We start from the raw sequence: 6,875 nt of genomic DNA on the forward strand, positions 1-6,875 counted from the left end.
TCATCCCAGTTATACCCCCGTTTATTTTGTCCAACTGTCAAGTAGTGTCACGTAGTTTATTAAAAAAAATTATATTTAAAATAAAATGTCGTCCAGGAAAAAAAAAAAAAAAAAAAAAAAAAGATGAATACTAAATTTTAGATTTCCTCTACTCATTTATGAAAAACACATCACTTTTCATAATATTTTACACATGCATGTAATAATGTTTTAAAAGAGTGAGTATTTTTATAAAATAATTTATAAAAGTAACATCATTTAAAAAAAAAATCTTATTTTATAATATATACTATGAAATATATTGTGTAGATATGATTTGTATTAACCAAAGAGGTAAAATAAGAGCAAGACTTCTTCTTGTTGGAGTAGTGAAAACATGCTGCCCGATTTGTGAAGTGGAAGAGGAATCCATTGGTCATGCAATTTGGAATTGTGTGAGTGCTACAGATGTGTGGACAGAGGGGGATAGGCGAAAACCATCTTCCACGGGCTTGTTCAGAGTTGCATGTTAAACATGGTGCATTTCTGGATGAGGCTTTATTTATCAAAACGACTTCATCCATGGAAGTGGTTGGTATATACGATTAATAGTCAACACGGAAATTCATATCTAGAATAATAGTCAACACATCATGATCATCAGTGCCATTTGTCTTCCTTCGTGTACTGCATGCATGCTAAAGAAACCGACCAGATTAATAATGCATGCGAACAACATGATTCTTCATAATTTTGTGAGGACACATACCAAACATTTCTGAAATTTGTTACAAATAGTTTTGCGTCTCTGGTCCGCCATAAATGTTCATTAGAACCACTAACTAACGCCTAAGGCCCCTTTTGGAGGTTGAGATATTGGTCTCAATCCATTTCATATATCTCATCTCATTTTCTCTTATCCTATCTCAATATCTAAACATCATTTAGATACAAATATTTTTAATTTCAAATTCTCAAATTTTCAATTTTTTCATCTAATCATTACCTGATCATTATAATTTTTTCAAACTATTTCACTACTATTTACAGATTTCTCATCTCAACATCCAAACAAGGTCTACCTGATTTAGAAGATATATTTTAAAATGTAAATCTTACAAATTAAATTATGTCAATGTGAATGATATGTATTGTAAAGACTTTTAAATGGTACTTGTAAGACCCAGCCACTAACACTCATGCACGTGGTTCACGATTCCATAAACTGTAACATGGGTTCACGCTTTACGTCGTTTATGTTCACGTTCTTATTTCCATTTCCATACAAGTCCGTTCCTCCTTTTCCCTCTAGGTTTTTACCCTTTACTTCTTATAGTTTATACATATATGTTATACATTCTTGACCTAGTCTTAGTGCCGCTATTTCTCTTCATGCTCTCAGCCGCTCATCTTGTCTGAGTCTCCGCCTCTCACTGTGAATCGCAGCCAAACCATATTGTGCGCACCAGCCATCACTCCCTCGTACACACCAAACTGTAGAGCTCGGTTGGCAACCAGTGAACTGCCGCCACAAGCCGACCCACATACTGCCGTCCCACCCAGCGAAGCCCACGCAGGTACCTCAGTCAAACGTAGTTCTTCCCCAGCCATGTGCCACTGTCTCTCCAAGTTTCACGTTTCCCAGTTGTCGGCTAAAATCCCTCCCCTGTTTTTACACCAAGAAATATAGGAGGTTTTTCCTTCATCCGTGTGTCACCAGCCTACCAATCCACGCCGCCAGTCGTCGTCGCACCTCCCTCATTCTGTCGTGCGCCACCTTGACCTCTCGGTAAGCCACCAACCTCCCTCGCTACATCTCTCATTTTCGGTTTTGCTCTCTCTGCCTCTCACCGCTCACCTTGCCCTCTCTTCTTCTCTCATGCTCAGCCCAATTCAGCGGCAACTCTGCCGCACTCTGGCTCTTCAGCCGCACCCCACGGTCCCACTAACCAGCCCTGTCGCACTGTACTCCTCCACGCTTGCCTCGGTCTCCTTGGAGTAAGTCTCTGCCACTGCTTGTCCGTGTGTTTTACTCCTTTAATTTTGTTCTTATGAGTTATATATATATATATATATATGTATATATGTTATTAACTTAATAGTTGAAGTGTTATTAGCAGTGTATCCTAAATGTATGTCCCAGACTTCTATTTTCGAATGAGAGGTCCATTTGAGTTTTTGTTAAACGGATTTTCTTTGTTTTGTTTTAAGCCTCATGAAATATCGTATTTGTGTAGATGAAATATTTTTTTTTTTAAAACCCATTTTAAGAGGAGTTTCTCATGACTTATTTATAAGAATTTTTTTTAGGTAGTTAAAGTATCCTATCAATGGGTAATACGTTTTTGGTATTTTGGATATTTTAATATTAGTATTTAATAAGTTCCGTAATTATCATAATACTTGTTCGATTAAATTCTTGTTCAGTATGAATTCGATTAAGTGGATATCGATGGTTTTGAGAAATGATGCCATTTTGAGGATATGAGGATTTTAGGTTTGATGAATTTAAAATAGGTTATTCTAACATTTTAGGCTTAGATATTGAAGTACGTGATCGACTGAAAATTTACAGAAATTACGTGATTATTTTATAGGTGATGATTAATATTTTTGTTCGGCACTTTTGAGGAAATTTTTCGAAAGCTAAGAAGCCCAAGTAAGCGGGGTTCCTATGCTAGGTTTTTATACGGATTATTGAGATTGAGGTTGACTTTCTAAAAACTCTGCATATTTTGTGATGAAATGAAAACTTGAGAAAAAAAAAATAATAACCTCGGTCGTTTATTTGCATCACTCATGAAATCTATACGAAAAAGAGAAAATAGTTTCTGACATACATTGTGTAGACATGAGCAATATTTGACATGTTTATGAAATATGCAAAAGAGCAAATATGTTATCATTAAGATTTTTATGCATGTGATATGAAATGATTTGGATTTATTTTTGATCAAATGGAAATGAAATGAATATGTTTTGCACGTGTTTTGATATGATAAAACTTTGGCATACTTATCTGTTCTGAATATGCTTCTAAGATGATGCTAGTTCACGTGATATGGTTGGTACCACCATGATATGATATGATATGATATGAGTGCATCCACTTTGGAAACAAAGTGGTCTTTTTACGTGTTCTTTCCTGTGTGCACACTCGGGGCTCCGAGATTGAAAAATGGGAAGTTCACCACATGACACTGCCTGGTTTGGCCACCGGGGATAGCACAACCCTACCACGGGGGTTAAACATGGTATATGATATGATATGATAATATGAAGATGTTCAGTTATGTTATGCCAAAGCGTTTTTGAATATGAAACGGATCTTTAAATATGAATAGTTGATTTTGAGTACGAAAAGATTGAAAAGTCGCTCTAATTTTCTGATAACACGTGTTTTGATATCTGCATATAAAAATAAAATGTTTTGTTTCTGCATACTAAACTTTCTAAAAAGGCTCATGTTTATATGCTAGTATATGTTCTCTGCTTACTGAGTTGTTGATAACTCACCCCTTATCTCCATAATGTGTTTCAGATAATTTTGATGCAACAGCTGAGAATCAGGAATAGTGAGTACTTGCAAGTTTTGTGGATCATAGAAGACTAAGTGTCTTAGGGTACAATGACTTTTGGAGAGTCTTTTGGTAGCGTTGATATTTTATGTGACTTTGGTATGTTGAGTAATAAATATTTCTAGTCTTTGTGAAAAGGTTTATGTATATCAACGAGACACCACTGATGTACCCTTATGTAAGAACATGGATATTTATGTTGAACGAGTAGGTTAATATATTATGGAGACTCTGGTTTATTTTAAAAGTATTATTTGAAAATTATTTTTTTGGTGATATGAATTAACTCTCCGAACCCTCTGGGACGGGACGTTACAGTACTACTCTATTTTTTACTCTTAATCGTTTTCTGAAAATCATAACGTAATAGGTTGTGATGGTGCAGCTTGGATAGTGAATTGAGATAAAATAATTTTAGATGAAAGTTGAAAGTTCAATAAAATATTACTAAAATATTATTTTTTAATATTATTATTATTTTAGAAATTAAAAGAATTGAATTATTTATTATATTTTATATAAAAAATTTTAAAAAATTATAATGATAAGATGAAATAAAATAAAATACTTTCATTATCCTTACTAGGCCTAAGTTTCAAAATTATATGGTTTCAGCTGAGTAAAAAAGCTTCTAGGAGTTGCAATATTGAGACTAGAGCCCATATATATATAATGGAATTAGAGACTCTCGATGGCCTGTTTTTCTTTGTTTCTAGTCTGAATTAGGAAAAATTAGGGCCATGAATGTGGCCAAATGCATGCTCACTTAAGCCTAAAACTAAAAGTGCTTTTTTTTTTTTTTTGGATAAATAAATAAATGTTGTGCGTAAAGAATAAACTTTGAAGTGGAATTAAATAAAATAGTAAAGTGGTGCTTTAAAGGGAAGAATTCTAGTGCTTGACCTAATCTATTGATTTTAGGTTGGATGGTCAAGATTTCATAGAGAATGTTATGAATAAGCTTCTTCTATCCGATTTAAACTGGAAGATAGAAATAGTTTGCATTTGCAATCAACTATAGTGTTCATATTCTAATCCACTTCACTTAACTCTATAAAAAAATGACCGTATCTAGAACTTTTTAGAGATAGAAACGACTGATTTAGATGCCATGGTTTTGGATTAGCTAGTGAGGATTGCAAACAATCCAATGTTTTTCTTATTAAAAAGAAATGATTTAAGCATTGAATTCCTGGCCAAACAATAATATTCGCCTCTACAAACAGTTTCAATTTTCATTTCCAAATTTTCATTTTACAAATTTTGAACTTTCCTTTTCAAGATATATTCTTTACAAGAAGGAACCTTCTTATTGAAGTTAACAATTAAGAATTTATTGCAACAATTATGCAGTCTAACTTACTTGCCTGCTTAATTAAGAAACGGGAGTCACTCACCCAATTGTTGCTGGAGAAGAATTGAGAATTTCTGGAGGAACATCAACAGTTGTCCCCACAAATGTACAGGCCTTATCATCTATCCATAGCATCAAGCTAAATTTACAATCATTTTTACAAACACATTTTCCATGCTAAGTTTCCTGTAACATATATAATCATAACTTAGTTAAAATATAGAGGCATATGACATCTCATATAGGACCAGAAGGGAAGTGACCACATTCCCATTGCGTATAGACTAGAACTGATCCAATGCACATGGACATGATATTGGTTTACAAACTGAAAAAATAAAGGACAAAATCCCAACTTTGTAAAAATGTACTTTGATACATAAACAGATACAAGTTTACAAAAACTGAAGGATTGACATGTCAAACCAAACTTATGAACCAACAAGTGATTGACCATCAAGATATTCAGGGAATATATCTCACCATGTTTTGGCAAAAAATATTTACATCATTATTCCCAGCTAGAGCACCATAGAAATCAGATTCTAATTGAACTTTCAACTACTGCAACCTCCAACAATGCATAAAGTTTATAAATGCATAAATAGCACATGACCCCACATTATCATGTACACAATACAACCTATAGAATATAAAATTCCTAAAAAAAAAATTCAAGGAGCCATCAAGATGGCCACAAAGGGGAAGGGAAAAATTATCTCAGCCCAACGGTTAAGTATTCACAAACAAGAAGGGAAAAAAAAAAGTGCCGATGATTAAAAGAATTGGTAATAAATTACACTAGCAATTATATAGTTTGGATGCAGAAAAACCTCTGCCAACACATAGACAACTTCCTCTTCAGTCAAAGTATGTCCCTGTCCAAACCCAAATGCAAAAAACCCATTGAAATTGATATGTTCAATTAGTTCTCTGTTAGTTTCTCTGAAACAAAAGGCATATATGAACAAAACCTTCTATTTCCATATTTCAAAATTCTCTAGTTCGTAGCAACAACAACAAAACTAAATTTACTTACTTAAACCCCAACGTAGTTATATGCAAACACTTAATCCAAACCAAATCCGAGACTTTCATCGTCTTATTTTCGTTACCAAACACCGCTTGAGGAATCAAAGTAAAATCTTACAAGACTTCCAATTTTTTAAATTTAATTTTCTCAGAAATCAAACAAAGACAATACATTTTTCATGACATAATCAAACAACAGAAAAGATAGAAGCTTTGGGCACTACAAGCCTCTATTTTGGAAATCTCTAGATTTTGAAATACAATGGGTTCCGGTTTCTGCAGTGTTGTGCTGTGGAGGAAGGCAACACATGGTGGGTATAGGAGCTTGAGCGAGATCCATAAGGAGGAGAGCAGATTGACAGTGAGAAAGAGGGAGAGCATCGGTGGAGGGGCTGGGGACCATCGGGGGGTTAGGTATGCCGGTAGCTGGAGGTGGTGCGGCGGCAATAGGAATCTGAGGGAGAAAGGAATTCGAGGGAGAAGAGAGAGGGAGATCTGTGGGAGAGAGAGAACTGCGAGGGAGGGACTTGACTGGGTTGGCTGGCGACAGTGGAGGTGGACGGTGACAGTGGGTCGATGGCGATGTGCAGTGGCTACTACGTGGTGGCATGAAGAGTGGGGATCGGGGGAGAAGAGAGATTGGGGAGAGACGGGAAGGGGGAGTAGACACTAGAGGGAACTAAAGGAACGAAGGGAGAACGAGGGGGTTTTAAATTTTATTAGATTTTTCGACGCTTTTGATTAACCACTAATAGTATTAATTGGCAAAAGAGACCTTCGCTGCAAAAAGCATCAATTGTGGCGATTCTAAAATTTGACAGAAATAAAATGTCGCTACAGTTACAATACTTTGTTGTGATGAAAAAAATCGCCACAATAGGTGTAAAAAGTCACCACAAAAAAAAATGAACAATAAATCTCCCTCAGTATTT

This window comes from Juglans regia, chromosome 6, assembly GCF_001411555.2.
Source record: "Juglans regia cultivar Chandler chromosome 6, Walnut 2.0, whole genome shotgun sequence".
In the NCBI taxonomy this organism is placed as follows: domain Eukaryota; kingdom Viridiplantae; phylum Streptophyta; class Magnoliopsida; order Fagales; family Juglandaceae; genus Juglans; species Juglans regia.